Source organism: Melanerpes formicivorus, unplaced genomic scaffold (assembly GCF_026170545.1).
Source record: "Melanerpes formicivorus ecotype bairdi unplaced genomic scaffold, bMelFor1.0.p_v2 SCAF_11, whole genome shotgun sequence".
In the NCBI taxonomy this organism is placed as follows: domain Eukaryota; kingdom Metazoa; phylum Chordata; class Aves; order Piciformes; family Picidae; genus Melanerpes; species Melanerpes formicivorus.
In genome coordinates, this window is record NW_027142363.1 from 14,173,597 (window position 1) to 14,194,661 (window position 21,065).

General features: G+C 41.5%; 1 protein-coding gene across 2 annotated transcripts in view; it reads right to left on the reverse strand.

The window, feature by feature from the left end:
• Window positions 1-20,617, reverse strand: part of KCNJ6 (potassium inwardly rectifying channel subfamily J member 6) — a 173,870-nt gene extending 153,253 nt beyond the window's left edge. For both annotated transcript variants that reach the window (XM_068144612.1, XM_068144611.1), the window contains exon 1: window positions 20,323-20,617. The gene's annotated coding sequence lies outside the window, so the exon portion shown is untranslated. The remainder of the gene's footprint in view (window positions 1-20,322) is intronic.
• Between the last annotated feature and the right edge of the window lie 448 nt (window positions 20,618-21,065).

The window sequence follows — 21,065 nt, forward strand, 5'->3', positions numbered from 1 at the left end:
TTGATAAAGGGAAATAAAATACACTGCTGACTGCATAAGGGGTCATTTAGTTGAAAGGTATCATTTTATTTCTCGGTTTCACTGCAAACACTTTTGAGAGCTAATGTTTGAACAAACATGGTCTGTCTTTCTACAGACATTATGGTAAAATTAATTAAGAAGCTCCAAGAGTGTTAAAATACTGTTTCATTTATCTTTTTCCTTTCTCTCTTAAACCATGGTTCTCTTTTGTAATTACTTCTGGAATACCCACCCATAGGATTTACATCATATAGCACTGTCTAGTATTTTATTGTGTGATCTTACCACTCAGAGTGTAGACTGCAGAAGTGACAAACTGCAGATTGTTTACTTTTGGAGTATTTTTTTCTTTCCTAATGACAATTAACTAAACCAGAGAAAATGTTATGTCTGATATTCAACCAATTGTATAGTATTTCTACCCTATAGTGTATCAGTGACACATTCCTAATGTGCTGTACTTGACCAATAACTACATCAATTTTATGTTTGATTCTCTTATTTTCTTCTTCATTTGTCCAGAAGACATCACATATAGCTCGTAGCAAAAAAAAAAATGTGATCTCTAAGAAATAACTTTTCTTATTCAACCTGTCAGTGCTGGAAATAATAATACTCATCCTTCAAATGATTTTTTTTTGCCATTGACGGCCATCTTAACTTCTAAATCATGTCAAACGTCAGAAGTATTCAGTATTTTATGTAAAGTTATGTACTTTACGTTAGGCATCCAGGTGAAATATATGACACAGTGCTGAAGTCTGTTTACCCTACTTTACTGATGAAGCTTGAATTGAAAAAGACACCATGAACTTAAACTGCAAATATAACCCAGAAAATGTCCTTCCTTCTGCAGTGGAAGTTAAATGGGTGTCATAGATGTACCGGATTTTACATCTGTTTTTCATCAAGTCTATGGTGCAATAAATATCCATGCTAGACTCTGTAAGGATTGGGGAATGCAACATTTGAACAGGGGGAGTGGAAGAGAAGACTGCCAAAACATGGATTACAAAGCAACAAGATCTTAGGCTGAAAGGTTACTCAGAATGGTATTGTGTAAGTAAAGGAAGCAGCTCTGCTGCCCAGCTGCTCCAAAGATGCCAACAGTTGCTTTAATCCTGCCAGAAGGCTAGATGCCAGTGACAAAAATTAACAGTGTAACATCTGGTTTTTGTGATTGCCACCCAGAAATGAGAAAGGAACATTCAGTTGCTTTGATGCACATGACTGAAAAGGACATAGATATTTTAGCATCCTCTTTATCAGAATATGCTTTTGTGTACTGATGCTTTTCCCAGCCTGTTCTAGCCCACATCTTTTATGGACTTCAAGACAATGACATTTTAGCACTGGCATCAGGGATCCTCCCCAGTCATAACTGTTCGTGGGGTCCCAAGTCCGGGGTGACTCAGTCGGCATTCTGGAGTCTTTCTTGGTAAAGGCCTCCTCTCACCTCCTCCTCCACCACCAAATGTCTCAGTGAGGCAGCCAAGCATGTTGAATTCTTTCTCAACATTCACTCACAGGGCAGGATGCTTCTGGCAGACACAACCAGTCTGTTGTAATTTACAGGCAACTTGATAAAACAGCTGTCTTACATTTCTGAAGTGCTGAACACCTTGAAAAAACATTTGGCTAAAAGCAATGTAAAACAACTTTGAAGTAATTTAAAGCAGAGGCTCTGTGGTACTACAGCATAAGAAAGGATGCAAAAAGTCATCAGGAATGATCTAATCTAGATGTTAGATCCTTGCTCTCAGGAGCAGAATGTGCTGCTTCTCTTTTGCCTAACTCCTAGATTAAGAGGGAATCATATATCTCAGGATGGAATATGCAAAGTCTAGCACGCTTGGCAAAATTACATTGTTCTCCTGTTGTTTCCACTTTGGTTTCGTAGGTAATTATTCTTGTTTCAGGGGAATAGGCTGTGTTGTTATTGAATTTGAATCTGGTCTTTCAGATTTTTTCTCACTTTATCACCTTGTCAACATAATTTTGAATGCTGATCTTATTCTCTTAAGAACTTAGATACTTTATGAGCACAGTTAATTTCATCATTCAGAGCACCAGAGAGAAAACTGGACACTCTGCAGACCCAACTTAACACATCCTTCCATACTGTCAATGAAACACTGATAACTCTTCCCTAGCACACTTTTGCAACTAGTTTTGTAACCATGACTAGGTAATTTCTTCTAGAACAAGTTTCACTGTTTCCATATTAGAACACTGTGGCAGATGGTGTAATGTCTTAATAAAATCAAAATATATGACCTCCTCAGCTTCTTAGCCTGTGTTGATCTACAGTGGAATGAAATTAGACTGGCTTGATGCAGCATGCTGTGGATAAAACCATTTGGCATCTTTCAGCTTATAGTTTCTGGCATCTAAAGCAGTTTTTATTTTTTAAATAGCTCAAGTTAAGGTGAGTGGTTCATAATTCACCAGTTCCTCTTTGTTTCTCTGCCAAAAATCCTTCTCATTAACGATGAGCACCACACTTGCTCTTTTCAATCTGCTAGAATTTCCTTCATTTCCCGTGAACTTGCAGGTAGCTTTGATGTTGCAGACACTGCTTTAATGTACTTTTCAGGCTTAACTGATTTGTAAACATCCCGATTTCTGTACATGTAGCATACACATTCTTAGTTATAGGGTAAGACCTTCCTTCTTGGTTTGAACAGTACTAGTCCCTTATTCACCACAGGCAAAGGCCTGTGAAAGCTGATGCAAAAAATTACATAAAATACTCTTTATCTTACTGAGTATCATCTGTAGCACTTTGTCCTAGTACTTATCTGCTTATAGATTAATTTCTTGCTATCACTGATGACTCTTGTAAGCTCAATTTCTTTCTGTTTTTTTGGCTGCCAGAGTTAGCTCCTATTTCCTTCAATTCCCTTCCTATTTCATCTGCAAAGCTATGATCCAGTCTGTGTATGCTTCCTTCTTGTAAGGTCAATGTGAAATTCACATCTCTTACTACATTTCTTACACTTCATTTGGATTCCTCTGTGTATGCATGTGTGTATGCACCAGTATGGGTGTGTGCCTTTTGTCTGAAGGACAGCTGCAATGGTGTAGCGCAAGGGCTAAACTGCCTGTTCCCCCAACACAAAAGTGAAGGGAAGAGTGAGACAAAGAGAGAAGAGTTTAATGTAACATAAAATACCATAAGCACAATATGTAATTACCTTAGCTAATAATCTAATTAATCTAATAATATAATACGTGATTACCTTAGCTTAGCCTATTTGCAAAAGAAGTGCAGTGAAATACACAGGGAAAAGAACAAAGCATACAACAGAAAACCAAACCAAACAACTACCTGACTCCTACTCTTTCTGCTGCCATGCCTGCAGAAAAAGAGCACACCCAAGAAGCCAGAACCCAGAAGCAGCAACTGCAACAGGAATCCTCCCATGTTTCAATCTGAACTTCAAGCCCCAGAATACTTTGCTCCAATTAGCACTTTCATTTGTGAAGCTGGCATGACTGCACATGGTATGCATAACAGCCGCAGGTTCGACTCAATCCATGACAACAGCTTTCCTTAACTGATGTAGTTTTCTACAAAAATCCCTCAAATCCCTATGTTTAACAGCTCCTGCAATCTGGGTGATTCTTCTAATTATCCACAAATAGTTAATCTAATGGTACTTCTAGGTCAGTGACCTATTTTAAATCCCCAGTGTGTTAGCACCTTGCTCCTTTCTTTTTCTACCATTAACTGAACACTTGTCTCTAGTCCCTTCCCCTGTGTAATACAACTGGATACGAACTGAACAAACCTGCTGTGTCAACCACCTTTTCAAGCCTCTCTTGCACCAATTAAATTATTGTCTTGATCATCTGGTACTATGTACATGCTAAAGCAAGACAGGGAATAAAAGGGACATAATTGGAGTTGCTCAATGGATTGACTCACTCATTTATTTCATCTCTTTTATGACCTTCCCATGAATGGACCTATTGCATTAACTATCAATGACTATTGCATGTCTTTGATTTCAGAAACTTGTCAAAGTCAATGGTGTTTACACACACCTAGAATCATAAAACCGTTTAGATTGGAAATGATCCTTAAGATCACCAAGTCCAAACTTTAACCAAACACTTGCAAGTCCTACACTAAACTATGTGCCTAAGCACCACATCCACATCTCTTAAATACCTTCATGGATGGTGACTCAATCATTCTCTGTGGAGCCTGTTCCAATCCTTATGTAACACACAGAACCACAGACTCACAGAATGAATTGGGTGGGAAGGGGCCCTCAAAGGCCATCTTGTCCAGGCCCCTGAAGTGATCAAATTGCTCAGGGCTCCAATCAGGTTTGACCTTGAATGTCTTCAGGTCAAACTTGATGTCAGTCTTTGACAACCCTTTTGGTGAAGAAATTTTTCCTGACAGTTTCTGTCATCCTTCAAGGGCAGTAAAAACCCTCTTCCAGGAGGAAGTTTATAAGAAAAGGTAAGGTGGTGTTCCTTTCTCTTTGTCAGGAGGTGGCACTCCTCTTATCAATAGAGCCCCATTCTGCTGAAAAAGAAGTCACACTCTATCCCACCTATACCATGTGACCAGAGAGGAATTGAACCCTAGTTCTTACCCATTCATGAGTGTGGCCCTTCACTAAAAGAAATGTTCCCTGTATTTTCCCTATGCCCTTTGCTCCAGCTCTTTGAACTTTGTAATTAATTTTCATTTGTTAATTCCAGGTAGTATTGATGTCTGGAGTAAAAAAATATAGCTAGTGACACAGGTAAACTTGAGTAATTTTTCAGTTAGTCAATTCAGACTCAGGCTGCTTGGCAACAATACATCCTCTCAAGTCTTGAGGAGTTCTTTCATAACAGATTTGGAATATATTTTTTTTCTGCCTACCAGGACAATGTGTCTGTTCCTGATCTCAGCAGATGATTACTCAGGAGCTGGAAACTGTCTCCAAAGATGAAAGCAGACAAGTCTGTCCTTCCTCTTCCTCATATTCTGCTACTGTTAGTGTTGCAAAACCTATACAATCATCTACTGTCTCTGCCTTTGAAGTTTCCTGCGTTAAAATGTTTATGACCATTGTTGTATCTCATGACCCAATCTCACAGCTTTCCATCATGAGTCTTATGAAATCCTATTAAGTGGCATATTCAGTACTGCATATGTTTTTTCTTTTGACCTTCATGGAAAGGGAAATACAGCCCTTAAATTGTAGTCCAAGGTTTTGTCACTGTCCTTAGTGATGCAGATTGAAAAATATTTGAGACACAAGATACTTCTTAGAGGTCTTTTCCAAATGATTCTATTTTTCTTGTGGAACTGCCTGTGTTCATCACTTAGGAAAGACTAAAACTCATTCACTGAAATATTAGCAAGTTCAAAAAGGTGTTCTCTCCAGTTCTGCTATCACAACATAATTCTCTGTTCTCTCCATCCTACCACTCCTCTCTTTTTCATTGCGATTTTACTATTTTTTATCAACAGCAGAGCTGAGTTTCCTGTGCTTCACGCCCTCTATGTGCAAACCTTGCACATAAAAATGTTACATCTTGGGGAATTAGTTTGATTGGATGGAGGATTTACTTTACCTTGTGTTCATGCCAATATGCTCTTTTGGAGACGTGCTCTAGTGTTTCTGCATGCTGTTCACACTCTTGCAAAGTGGTTGTCACATTCTCCCATCCTGATTTTCACAGATAAATATGTGACTCTGGAGTTCAAGGCAGGGAAGAATTGCATTTACAACACTTGACCATTGTTACTTTGTAATGGGAACTGGCCAGCTGAGGGTTTGTACCTTTCTCTAAACAGATAACTTAACATGGCTGTGCTGTGTTGACTCGGATCTTAAGCTGGGTTTGCATCCAACTTTTGCACATGGCTGGTTATATAATACTGCAGCAGCATGGAAAGACAAGAATTACTCGATAAGGAAAGTGACAGTAGAACGGGGTACTGAATCTCACTGTAAAGGTGAACAACAGTTTATGACAGCTAAGAGAATAAAATTCTTTGACAAAGATTACTTGGATTAGAAGATAATTGTACCAGGCAAAATGTCCATTTCTGTGTATGTGATAAACTGATGTAGCCCACGAATTTAATTCAGTGACCTGATAAAAAGCATGCATAACTGCATACCCAGTATTGGATCCCTGTTGTATAGTGCAAATAGTTGACCATTTACCATGACAGGCTTCTGACATTCAAAAACCCCTAAGTGGGGGTAGAAGTATGATCATGAGTGGCATGTGGAAGCTTTTGGAATCTGAGCTTTTCTATTCATGGGACTAGACTGAAGACATCAAGAGCCAATCAGCATAGTACAGAGTAATGAACCTGAATCAAACTGGGAAAACAGTTCAATAATTAAATAATCCATGGGTCAGCTTCCCAAACCTGTGCTCACCCATGCTGAGGATCTAGCTCTGTAGGGATACAATTTCTGCCTGGTATATGACTGCTGTATTAAGCAAATCTCTGAGTTTCTGTCCTCTGGTGTATGATCCATTCCATAAAACACCAGTGAGAATGTATGGCATGCAAATCAGGAGTTACTTTGGCCTGCATCTCTTTTAATCATATCTTCTTTTTATGGCACTGTCAATAACGTGGAGCTGTAAGATGCTGCGTGCTGCATCTACTGTAGCCATGCTAAACTTGAAATGTTCTTTCTGTGGGAGTTGCTAGAGGCAGGAAAGCTTCACTTTGAGATACTACTTAAAAGTTCAAAGTGCTAGTAATTAGGAGAAACTATTATTTGACTTTAAACTGAACGTGTGACATCTGAACATTCAGAATCTTTGATGAGTCTGAGACAATAAACAGAGCACTGCAATGCTGCTCTCCTTGTCATTGCTGCTTTATTTCCCAAACTGGAACTCTGCTTTGTGGGTACTTTTTCAGTAAGGACTGCACTCTTTAATCTTATTCCATTGCCTGTAGAAGGGGTACAGGTTAATAAAGGCTATAATTGCATTTTGTTTAGAAACTGGAGTTACTCTGTCTGCTTGTGGTTAGTGCTCTGAAGTGTTTCCTAGCAATTTTCAATACTTCACCTCTACATGTTGTAGGTCATTCCAGCAGGAAATAGAATATACCATTCCAGTGGGAAAATGAAAGCCATTTCAGTATAGGTGAGGGCATGTATTAGAGGATGGAATTTATTCCCTTCTAATCTGGGCAGATTAGAATTTGCCTACTCCTCATGACAGGATAATTGGTCCACTTTTCAATATATCTTTATACTTCTGAGCTTGCTTATTAATATACCATGAAAAAAAGAGAATACCCTCAGGAGGGATGTGAGAAGTCCCTCCAAGTGTAGAGGGTAAACATGGCACATTTTCAGAGGCCCAGTGGGGACAAAAAGCTCTAACACTGAATGAGTTAAAAAAATGCTTTTTGCTACAGACATAAGCAGCAAAGGGAAAAGAAGGTGAGGAAAAGATCAGCCACTTGAAGAGCAGTAAGTAAGGAGTATTTAGTTTATTTCTGTACATGAAACAGCTCTGGTGGCCCAATGTATAGTCTAGAGACACTAGTATTCATGGAACTAAGAAAGAAACTGGAGAAAACAGTTTAATCAAAAGGAAAGCAGAGTAGGGGGCTATTTGTTTCAGAATTCCTTGTAATGCCCTTGCTGGGCATTTATTAGTGTGCTGAAATGCAGTAGTTTAATTCAAGTTACTACTGTAGCTGTTTAAGTCAATCAGAAATTTTACTTTCTTAAAAAAAAAACAACCCTGATTATGTGATAGTTATTGCAGTTAATTCACATTTTCAATTATTATCCCACAAGGATATATCTATGAGTAAAGTATCACTATGTTAAAGTTCTTCCACAAAGCTTGACATAGTTGACAACATTTAATTAAGAGCTTCATTTTATTCCCACTGAAACGAGTAGGAAAACTCTCATTCACTTCAAAAGCAGCAGTTACCTTTCATGTATAACTAATGTAAGAAACATACAGCTGAAATACATCAGGAGAAAACAAATACATGATAAGGATTTCAGAAGTAACTAAACCAAAACATCTATGTGTAACTGTATATGCCAGATAGCTCTGTGGACTTCAGTTGTGCAGATCTACTCACACAATAAACATCTGCCATGTGAACGATTAAATGTTTCCAACATTTGCCTTTGCTTTGCTGCAAAATAGTTAACAAATTCCCCAAATTATGTAGCTTCCTATTCCATTATACAGAAAGAATATAGCTTAAGTATTCGGTGAGAGTAGGAATTTTATAAAGACAACATTTTATAAAGGCAAAGTAAAATTAAAAATTCATTTCTGGGAGGGGATACTGTACACTGATTTTCTACAGGAGAAAGCTTGACAAATAAACCTTCCAGAAATATGACACACATTTGGACTGGATGGGTAGAATAAGGAGGGATGAAAAATTGCCTAGACCTTTGACCCCGAAAGGCCTACTGTTTTAACAGTTCATGGTATTCTTTTGGGGTTGACACTTGTTGAGAACAGCTCTAATACCTTCATCAGTGACCTGAACTGAAGGCATCTCATCCAGCCTACATATGACACAAAACTGGAAGAAGCAGTTAATACAAAGGGAAGGTAGGGTGTTACATTGAGAAACCTCAACAAGCAAGAGAAATGGCCTATCAAGAACCTCGTGGGATTGCACAAGGACCATGCCACATCCTCCAGATGGGGAAGAGCAAGCCATGTATCAAAACAGGTTCAGAACCAACTCACTGGGTACAACACTGCAAGATAAGATCTGTAGGCTTTACAGGCAGCAAGATGTATGTGGAGTGGCTGTATGTAGAGACATGAATATGTGCTGAGATGCATTAGTGAAAAATTAGCAAGCAGTTTGAGGGAAAGGATTATTCCCTTCTGCTTGGCACTGGTGAGGTTTGATGAGACCTCCAGAGATCTCCTCTAATCTGTTTTTTTCTACAATTATGTGAAATGATTTAATAATTTTATATTCAGTACTGTTCATTAGGTTTTATTCTGAGTTCATTAGAAGTCCATAAGAGGGGTTAAGTTAGAGTAATAACTGTACATACACTGAATAGGTCTTTTCACATCAAGTGAAATCCTGGAAGGTGGTAGGATTTATTAGGTTAGGTCCCTGACTATTGGCACAGATGAAACATTTGCAGGCAATTTAAAGTCATTTTATTGTCCAGTTACTTGTATAAACATTTTTATTTGGGAAGAGAAGCTTTTAAAAAAAAATTCTTTTAGTTCTAATAGTTCTAATTTTGACCTCTCTACTAATCATTAATACATGTTTATCTAGACACATCAGGACTGCACTGTTCTCCTCCTGTTTGCCTCCCACGTTGGTGTGTAGGATTAAGAAGAAATGCTAATTCTAGGTTACTGAGTATGGCTTTGATAATTACAGTTATAACTGGAGAGTAAGGTTTGAAGTGTAGCTTGGATTGTGGGGTGGGTTTTTGTTGTTTGTTTTGGCATGGAGGATTTTTTGGGTTTATTTTGGTGGTGGTTTGCTCTTTTTCCCATCCGTCCCCCCCCCCCCCCTTTGTGTTCTGATGGCTCATCTTTATCTACGATGCTCAACCAACTATGAGGACAACCCACAAAATCTAGTCTTTAGAATGCAACTATGCTGAACTGTGAAATATATGCTTTGACTCCTGCCTCACTCAATTTTAGATTTTATTGAAATTAAAAACCTGATTTAAGCTAGAAATCTAATTGTTGTAAAAGGTTGTAGCTTTTCCTCTGTGTAACTTGGAAAAAGTGAAGGTTGATGTTCCTCTCTTCTGCTCATAAGCAGGGGTGCCTGAGGCTTCATTTTCAAGAACAAGATGAAGATTTCTTGTCATTTAAGTTGCTAGTGTTTGCTCTCACCTTTCCCAGTTGTACAATCCACCTCCTTGGTGTGTCTTTGTCTTGAACCTTGTGGAGTAACCCTGCCTACTCACTTTATAGCTACAATGCTCCTTTGCATTTTAGTGTGCCTACTATTCAAGATTTTTTTTTTTCTTGATCCAATGTTTGCTTACTACTGAAAATGTCCTCTTTACACAGGATCTAGTCCAGCATGATTATGAGCCAAAATATCTTCTTCAAGCATAATGTAGTTTCCCCTCACAGTTTCTCCTTTATCATGCTGATCTGTATAAAGGGCTGATCTTAACATTTTTTGCTTTGCTTTTAAACTGACTGAGTGGTTAGACTTACTGCCATTGGCTGATATGGCTCTGATCCTGCACTACTTGTTTATGAAGAACTTAGGAAAGAGAAAGTAGCAATAGAATACATCTGATTCAATTCTGAGCTTTTAAATAGTATTATACTATTTCAGTGGTTACTGTGAGGAAATATAGCATGACAGTTTTTTAGTATCTCAGACTTAACCATTCCAGCTGTGCTCACCTCAACTACTATCGAGTGACGTTCCACACAGATTTTCCACAGCCATTAATTTTTAAATAATCAGCTTTGAAATGTATTTTCATATTTACTCCCAAATTCATGCTTCAGACCTAAAACAGGCTGATCTCTATTAAAGGTCAAGACGAAATACTCAAGGTCTAAGCCCTGGTAAATGTTTGGGTTGATGCACAGCCATCTCTGTTGAAAACATGCTAAGTTTACTGCTGGGGAGAAGTAAAACTACCATGGAAGTATCATGCGCTCACACTGTGGCAAAACGTGAGAAACCACATCTTAAAACCATCATGAAGGAAAGGATTTGGAATATCTGTAGACATTTCTGGAATATGTTAGTTGATCACTTTGCCTCTATCTGCCGGCTGCACACTTACAATTATGTAGCACAAATAGGAAAAAAGTTTAGGCTGGATTATACAAAGATTTCTGATGACAGTTTTAAGTAATGAAGTCATCCTGAAATGCACTAAGGAAGCTGTATGTAAGATCTCTTTTTCCTCTATGCTAGCCTATTTAAAATAAATTTACATTTAAGGTCTGATATGAAAGCCATTGAAGTTAACGGAAAGACTTTAATACTCTTTGACTAAAATGCGTGAACAAGATCACATAGTTTCTGTGATTCTATTTCTGTAACAGCTTGGCAGGATTTACTATTCCTATACATTTGCAGTAAGGCTTCCTCTGGTTTCTTTTGTTATTATTATTACCCCTCATGGTAACATCATATATTCTTTTGCTTCAGCACCTCCTAGGGCCTACCTGATTTTCCTACCAGCCAGGAGCATAATTCTCTTCTAACATGTGAGTTATGTGTGACTCCCCAAACCCACCAGTCTGGCTTCTGAATGCAGCTGTAATTAAAAGCAAAATACAAGCAAAGCATGAGTTCTGCTTGTTGCAAAGAGTTCAAGTCAGAACTTCTTCCTAATTCTCCCTCTGTCATATGTATATGTATATGTATATGTATATGTATATGTATATGTATATGTATATGTATATGTATATGTGTAGATATAGATATAGATATAGATATAGATATAGATATAGATATAGATATTTAATTCTTTGACTTTATACAGTGTTTCACTTCAAGTTCTGCCTGGAGATATATTGGCCTCATATCTGCCATTGTTACCTCTTACTTCCTGCAGCAAAGGCTGCTGGAATGCAGTGTGACAATGAAAGATGCTTGCTGTTTAAACACAGTGGGTACTGTTTCTTTTCTGGACAGCACTTTAAAATAACTTTGTAATTATTTTTTTATAGAGCCATCAGGCAATGACTTTGGTAGTGTTAAGCTAGTGTATTAACTGCTGTAGCTTGTTGTGACATGCATTTCTGAGCTCTGGTATCTGATAAGAGATGGATTTGAATTAAAACCATAACTTTTCTAGTTGCAAAGAGTAGAGAGAAAGCACATAGTGATCAGAAACAGCTGGATGTTGCAGATTGGCTTATATTTTAGTGAGACATCTGTGGAATGGACTGTTCTGAATATGGGAGTATTTATGATCTGGTTTAGGAGTTTTTTTATTTCCCTTCTTGGTATGTCTTTATCCCTTCTCCCCTGAACGCTTCTCCTTTTCACCTGTTCCAAATTTTTACCTTCCATTTTTACATAACTTTGCAATCTCTGACAAGAATCATAGAATCAATAAGGTTGGAAAAGACCTCAGAGATCATCAAGTTCAACCTATCATCCAAAACCTCATGACTAACTAAACTATGGTATGAAGTACCATGTACAATCCATTTTTTGAATACCTCAGGGGATGGTGACTCCACCACCTCCCTGGGCAGCCCATTCCAATGGCAAATAACTCTTTCTGTGTAGAACTTTCTCCTCACCTCGAATCTAAATATCCCCTGGTGCAGCTTGAGACTGTGTCCTCTTGTTCTGGTGCTGGTTGCCTGGGAGAAGAGACCAACCCCCACCTGGCTACAACCTCCTTTCAGGTAGTTGTAGAGAGCAATAAAGTCACCCCTGAGCCTCCTCTTGTCCAGGCTAAACAACCCCAGCTCCCTTAGCCTCTGCTCATAGGGCTTGTGCTTGAGACCTCTCACCGCCTCATTGCCCTTCTCTGGACACGTTCAGGTGTCAGACTCAGAATTTTCACAGTGATGCAGTGGAATTTGGTGGTCATCTCTTAAAAGTTAAAGTCCAGTTGTAGAGAAAAGAAATAATGGCAATGAATGTCTGGGGAACATTTACAAGCACTGTGTTCTCATGCACTGCATAGCACTCACAAGTGCAAAGACCACCCTTACCACCAACTACCACAAAACTGTATTGCAAGTACCCTACACAGAATTTACAGAATATTGCAAGTATTGTTGGAATGTTTTCTTAGCAACTAGATCTTCTGTTTGTTTGTCTTTCTGATTATAATGATACCTTTGGTATATTTCTGGAAACTAAATTAACATTACTTTGTAATCTTGGAAGACTTATGATGCCCTTTATGCTTTAATGTAATTATGCCTAATAGTTGAAAAACAACAGCTTCATAAAGATTGTTCACCTCCTTTGGTTGAGTTGGCTGAGATAAACATATATCTACTTTATTTAACATGATTATCTACCTGAAGTATCATTAATTCACAGCAGCCAAGCATTGCAAGAGTACTGGAGATAAACTGCATTTTGGGCACTACCACACTAGGTAGTGCTAATAAGCCTCAACCCAATAGCCTCCTTTCTCCTTACCCCCTGTAAAAATGATAGTGGGTGAAAATCTAATAATCCTGATTACCATTCAGTAAAGAACTAAATAAGACATTTTATTTATTTCCCATCTAACTGATACGCTTTCCTGCATCTATACCAGAGAAAGCCATCAGCATACTGAAGAGAACACAGTACTAGGTTGTACCAAAGATTACACAGTTTACTTCCCTTCCAGCTTGACCTCCTTTCCTCTCCATGTTAACATGGAGGCCATGATTCAGAGCCCACTGCAATCAATGGCAATCTTGATATTCCTAAACAGCCATCAGTTTTAGTTACTAAAAGAGGTTTCCACCCTTTTCTTTGCATAACTATGCTCCCCCTGTTCCTGCAGTTGGTTCCAGCTCTGACAGTTTAAGGCCAGGAAGCTCTGATAGTTTACGTCCAGGAAGCACTGAGCTGAAGAGAGTCAGAAACAATGGGAGAGAAAAAAAAGCCTCATTTGATGTTTTTGTAAGACAAACATGTAGGACCATGCAGATGAAGAAGTTTAGTGGGTACAGTTCTGTATGGAAGCTCAGAAAACAGGGATTAATCTCCCACACCTGCATCTATAGATTGCCACACTGATTTAATTACCTGAGATGCATGCCATGAAACTTGGGGCATCAAAATGTGACATCTCTAGAGGCCAGTTGGGATCTTTGGTAAACTAAAGTTGCTCTTTAGAGTTGCCCTTTAGAGCTGCCCGGTTCTATAGGGAGACTGAGGAGGCTGTACTTCCAAAGTGAGTAGCGTCTGTCAAATCTTTTTCTATGACAATCTGTACCCATGGAAATCAATGGGAAATTAACTTTCCATGTCCAGACAGCTACTGAGCTGGAAGAAGATTCTTCATTACAGTCATTTAGCATAAATGCTTCTTTTCAGGAATGGGAAATTGATCTGGCAAGACGATAGAAACTACAGACTGTGTGTGTTAAAAGGAGAGGGGAGGAGAAAAAGCAGGAAGGTAGGAAATGTCATTATTTTCTCATTCTTCAAATTAAAGCTTCGAGGAATAATTTGGCAATTATTCATTATTCTAATGAACCCCTGCTCTTGATTATGATAAATACTAAATTATATGATAATTTTTCCTTTGCTTTCGCTGCCAAAGTTGTCTGTATTGACAAGACACAATGTGATTACCTTCTTTTTTTTTGTTTCCTTTTCTTTTTTTCTGATGGGAAGCAAAAAGCAAAGGATTTCCTGCAATGCTGCAAAGTACTCTGAGCTGGTGAGCCTAATGCAGGGATGCTTGTGATGAAAGACTGCAGAACATAGTTGATCAGAGCATCGTATTAACTATGCTCTCGTGCATTCTCTCTCGTCATCTTGTTCATTCTTTCAGCCTCCTATGTCACCCTTTCAATCTACACATTATTGTTTCCTTGTCCATAGGTGTTTTTGAGAATTCAGCACAAATGCCAGCACTTGGATTTCATCAGAAAACAAGCCTCAGTGTTCTGCGCTGGTGAGTCCCAACAAATCCTGCTCATAGAGGCTTCTTCAGGTTAGGCTCCCAACAGTCTATGTAGATTAAATGAATGTGGAATAATACAGAACATATATATATATAAACCTGTGATTAGTGTTTATTAGGACTTCTCTTTCTAAAGGCATAGTGAGACTTAAAGACCCAATACAGTCAGGTCTAATGTATGAAGTAACATTAAAGTCAAGATTAAGGCTGTTTCTATAGGCTTATATAATATAGAACTATACCCAAGCTTGTGTTAAAACATCTTTCCCCACTGATACTGTCTCCAACCACTGTCTTCAGCCATGAGGTGCATGAGGATCAGGTGCTGAACAGCAAAGATCATGTTTACATTTGTGCCAGAATCCTGAATCTTTTGTCTTAGAATCAGTCAGGCAGTTCCTTTATTTGGAATTCTTTTCTGGAGGCTCAGATGTTCCTTTATGTGTAGAATTCTGAAGCTGAACAATCTCAGTATGAACCACTCACTTGTGCACACATGACAGAAATGGTAGATGGGTCTTTAGCAGTAAGGATTAACAGCAGGCTCTCTGGCTTAAATATCTGAATGAGCCTTCACTGTCTGTTCTAACACAGCAAATGCCTAAAAAATCTTAAATCTCTGTGGAATCATGATTTACTACTGTGACTTGCAAGCTATGCTTGAAAATGTTGGTGTTTTCTGACTGCAAGGCTAGTTCTGTCCTTGGGTATACTATATTTTTTTCCCAGATAAGTGAGGCAAAAACATAAATGTTTCTTGCAAGTAAATAATATCAAGCTGAAGAATGGTGAATATACACTTCCAGCCATATGTCTGCATTAATTTTGAGGTAAGGCAAACCTTAGAGAATTAGTCTTCTATTTTCAAATAGTAGAGTGATATTTGCTATTATAATAGGGCAATGTGCATGCTGAGGATGTTTCTGATCTTATTGCCAGTTAGACATACAGTAATATTATGACTGCTGTGCCTGTGGATGTTTGTACCAGGAATCTTATCTCAATCCCAGATGTTTTTTAATGTCTGACCTGAAGTATAACTGCAAATAGAAACAGGGAATCAGTGAGCTTTCACCTTTTAGCTGGTTTTTTTTTAATTCAAATCTCTACTGACTAATGCTCTAGAGCAAAGTTTAGTTAGTGGCTCTTCTCGTTTCTGCTAGAGTTTCTTCTGCAGCCTCTGGCAGGAACTGGTGCTTCTGCAGTCAGGACTGTGTACAGTCCTTGCACTCACACAGATTTTGACTGATTTTACTGGGCATTGTGTGATTCTGAGGGTCCATTTCCATGAATTATTGGTAGAAATTGCCTTTCAATAACTTTAAAATGTACTTATTTTTGTCCTGTTATCTGAAGACAGAATGATCTGATGGCCATATGTTAAAGCTGGTGAATAGACAGCATGCCAATAGCTAGCAAAAATCCATTTTTGATGAGACTTTAAAATATAAAGAAGATGTGTTTCCTTAGTTGTTTCCAAGTTTCCTTTCCCTGTCTGCTACTCTGCTAGGCAGAAAAGTGATGAATGAAATGGGAATGGTGCTCTAAGCCTCCTTATGGACTTGATTCATACTTGCAGCACAGTGCCTTTACAGCTGCCGCACTAATGTACATGACCAAAAATTGCCACATGACTTTTGACCACAGAGGTTTTCCTCCTCTGGACGCTGCTTGTGCAGGACTGCTCCCATTCACCTGCTGTGTTATGCCAGCTGGGGGTGGCCTGGGGTAGGCTGGATGCATTCTCGTAAAGCATCTGATACACAGCTTGGGGGGAAAGAATTAAAAAATCTTCCAGGAAGTCACTGTCAAGAGGGGATGGGATTAAACCTTTTCCCTTGTGCTTACTGTTCGGTAAATTGAGCATTCATTGTGAAAGAAGCGTTGGTCTCTTTCTGAAGGATAACTGTTTTAAAACTGGTGTTTATATATGTTTTGCAGTACAAAACTCTCTCCATCAGTAAAAATTGTACATCTGTAACAGACACATTAACTTAAATAATATCTTTTTTTAAAAAGCCAACAGTGTTTAACTGGCCAAATTAAAAAGCAACCTTTTGTAGCAAGCAGATGATGAAAACACTGAACAAAGCCCCTCATGTTTTATCAACAATGGAAATTAAAGAAATAATAATAATTAAAAAACATGTTCTCTGCAACACTTTAAGCACTAGTCTAATTTATTTTGAGAGCATGTTAATATGACTTCTTTTACTCCTTACTCTTATGGAAGTATACAAAAAAACCCTGAATAAAAATATCTGCTTTTATATGTGAAAATGCCATTAAAATATCATGACAATCATAGTATCATAGTATCATTCAGGGTTGGAAGGGACCACAAGGATCATCTAGTTCCAAGCCCCCTGCCATGGGCAGGGACACCCCACACTAGATCAGGCTGGCCAGAGCCTCATCCAGCCTGGTCTTAAACACCTCCAGGGATTATATATCCCAATTACCTTATACCAACTGTGTCCACACTTCCTGATATTTTATAGGTAAAAGAATGAACGACATAAGAGTTTAAACTTGCAAAATATTTGAATAAATCTCTTGTGATGGGTATTTTAAGAAAATAGAAAGGAAATTCTACTTCTCTTGCACAATTTAAAGGAGACACCTTGCCTTCTTTCCAAAACACCATGTTTCAGTAAAATGAATACAAAACAAGGCTACAAATGCATGCTTATGAAAAACAAGTATTTTCTGCAGTGAGCTCATATAGAATGTGGTGTAAATGCAGTAATAGAAATGTCACAAGGAATTCTGTCCTTCACTAAACAGATTAAGGTTGTGGTTATGGGATTTTCTGTTGAAGTTGCTATATTATTTTATTTTATTGCTTATAAGGCAAAATCATTCTGTAATTATCTGATAAAATTATTCTGACACTGCAGGACTGTTGCTTACATAATAAAATCAATAGCTACAGCTATTAAAAATGATCCGATATACTGCCCTGAAGAGTCAGTTTCTATTACTTCTTCTTCTCCCACAGGAAAGTAATGAGTACCCAAACCCGTACTTATAGTTCAGCCCTCGATTTCTGTATTTCCTATGAGACAAGCCTGAAAATATAAGACCATCATTAAGAAATTCAGGTCTCCATTTCTATAGAGGCTTAACTCACTACTTCACTTGGCTTGTCAAAAAGTGTAGTCAGGGCAAACGTGGATCTACAGTTTAAAAAGACTTCAACTTGTTATTCTTAGAGATGAATTTGCTTGGAGGCTTTGTGTAAGTACAAAGCTCAGCTAACCCCACATGCTTGAACAGGAGTCGCCTATGTGGTTATTTCTGCTTGGCTAGGACTTATTTGAAACAGACAGTTTATAACAAAGAAGGAACCCCGTAGCTGGTGTAATTGGACAGCTGGCTTATAGTTAAAGCATATTGTCGAGAGGCTGGGGATTTGAATTCAAACCCAGTAATTTTACATGTATCTATAGTTTACTGTGTATCCAGACCAAGGCAAGATTAAATAAATCTTGTTTGCTGAATGGAAAAAAAGAGAACATCCTGACACAGTGAACAGCACAAAAGTGGCTAACCCATCTCTATCTTCCCCAGTTAATATTATTCATTATATTTGCTTTTCTAGAATATTTTTTTCCATAGGCTGAAGCAATAATTGCATATGTAACTACTAGCATGATATATGTATAGGAAAATAGAGGAAATAATTTACAGTCTATCAGTACAATAAATAAATCTTTGCTTTTAGTGACTTTTAACTATTCTGCATACTTTATCCCCAACTTTATGTATTTCTTTAAAGTGGTCACCAAATGTCTGAGGAGAACCATTCTTAACCAGGCAGAGTTTTTCTGATTAGTTGATCATGACTTATGTCTATCTACCCAGCACAAACTCCACCTGTGTAATGGCACACCTCAGCAGTGTGAGAGATCCCTAAGCTGAGTGCAGTTTCTTCAAGTGCAACTTCTTAACAAATCTTCTCAAGGGAAACAAGCTGAGAACACATATTTTTCACAATTTCAGCAGGACTCAGTTTATGGATGTTGTGCATATGCACAATCCTGCTGTGGGGAACCAGTTAGCCATAACAAATTGCAGAAAAACACTGCAGAAGCGTCGTAAGAAACAACCTCGAGCAAGTCTGTGTAGGAGATATCGTTTGCTAACTGTGTGCTCAGCTTCTGCATGCTCTTCACTCAGTAAAGTTTACCGGCCCTAGGTGAGGCTTTGGCTCCCGACACGCAGCGAGGAGCAGCAGTGTCCTCGGGGTTGACTCTGTCAGAGAAAAGACAGACTTTTCTGGCGAGAGTACACCGACGGGGGTTCCCCCGGTTCTCCCGGAGCAGGGCCAAGACTCAAAGCCGCCCACCTGCCTGGCCGCTTGGCTGCCACCGGGCTGCCACTTCCCCGGCGCTGACCCGGGTCCTGCCGTCGCTCCTACCGCTCTCCGCGGTACTGAAGCGAGGCAGCGCAGAGCCCGCAGACGGCGGTAAGGCGCCCGAGAGCTGGCGGTGCTCGGAGCGACCGGGTAGAGGGGAGGAGAGGGCGGATGGGGGGTTATGGTTGGTACAGCGGTAAGCAGTTATGAGCAGCTCGCGTCGAAGCAGCTTCCTCCTCCCTCTGCGGCCGGAGAAGAGTCACCATGTACAGCGACTCGGCGGAACCTGGTTCCGCAGAACCGCAGCTTGCTGAGCCGTATGGGGTAACCCCTTTGCCACTACAGTCCCCCGGCCCTTCGCATCCCCCTATAAAGACGAGAGGAAAGTTTTGTCTGTGTATCTTTCTCCCTGACTTTGGGACCGGACCTGGTCGGGAAGGGGCGGTGGTGGGGGCCGGGGGAGGGGAAGGGGGAGTTATCTCCTACTTATTTATTTATTTAGCTCTTTCCTCCCTCAGGTCGCCATGGTGATACTGAGCTCGCTCTCCCTCCGATCAAGAGACGGGCACCCCTTCATGAGCATACCTCCTTCCTTCCGCTCCTCCGTCGGAGGCTCTCCCCTCTCTCTGTCCGCCTGGCGGAGCTGGGGCCACGCTGCCCCCTTAACCTGTTTTCGGTTCCTCTCAACCTGGCTTGGGCTGCCCTCATCAGTACCCTGGCTCTCCTCAGTCTCTCTCCAGCTACCCTCAGACCCCAGGTCCCCGCAGCAGAGCCGCTTCCCGGTGCCCTCCCAGATGAGGAATGAGACGGGCGCAGCCGAAACAACATGCCCCCACCCCCGCTTTGAAGTTCTTCCCGGCGTCGGTGCTGCCGCTGCAGCGCCGCTGGGGAGGGGGCGGCCAGGTGGGACGTCGCCCCTGGTCGCTCCCGCCCGCGAGTGCACATTGTCGAGCCCCGAGGAAAGGGGAGGGTGGCGCGGTCCCGGCCCCGTCGCGTCGCCAGCGTTCTGCCCGAGGGCGTGAGGTCGGATCTCCCACGCGGAAGACTCCCGCGACGGCAGCTGGAAGCAACCCCTCTCCGTGTTCTCCTCGGCCGCTGCTCCCCCGCTCGCTGCCTTGCCGCTTGCCCAGTGGAAAGCAGCCGAGGCTGCTCGTTCCCTGGTTACATAAGTAACGCACCCCGAATCCCTACTGCTGTGGCTGCCGGGGGGCTTGAGGAAGGGCGTTTCTCAGGGGAAAGGGTGTCTGAATAAACGCGTCGTAAGGGCACAGGCACCAAAAGGCGAGCTACGAGCCACCATCCCACTCACCTCCCTTCGGGTGACCCTCCCCGACTTACCTGGCGGCGGCACGCTGCTCTCACTCCATGTCGGCTCCCCGCGGGACGGGGCAGGGCGGCGCTGGCCGGCTTTGCACCGGCTCCAGCTCCGAGCCGGTGGGTGCACTCGCGTGTGTTAGCGTCGCTGTCACACGGCCCCGAGGATGCTGTCGGGCGTCTCCATTCCCCACGCCGCTCGCCCACTTCCCGCTCCTCTCCGCCGCCGCGCAGACGGGCAACGCCGGGACAGCGGCACCCGCCGGCTACGGGGGTTCCACTCTGGGCCGCTTCGTGCTGCTCGCAGCAAGATCCGGGGGCGACCGGACGGCCGCGGCAGCGCCGCGCGTGTCTGCGTGTGTGTGGGTACGAGGGAGGCGGCGCGGCGCGGAGCGCGGCGGGCGGGCAGCCGGGGGAGGCGCGGCCCCGTGCAGGCAGCCGCGGGCGGGCCCAGGGGTTGCGGCCGGCGCCGAGGGGCTGCGCTAGCCCGGCCGGCGCGGCGGCGGCGGCTGGAAGCGCGGCTGCCGGCAGCGCCACCTGCGGGCAGCGCAGGGGGGCGGGGGCGGCGCGCTCCTTCCGCGGCGACGGCTCTGCCCGCTGCTCTGCCCGCTGCTCTGCCCGCCGCTCTGCCTGCTGCCGCGGGGGAGGCCAAGTCGGGGAGCGGTGGGCAGCGGAGCCGCGACGGCTGGGGGGAAGGAAGCTACTCCCACCGCCGACCTGAGCCTCCTCGCGTGGGGGTGAGTGGCACGGAGGGCTTGGGAGAGGTA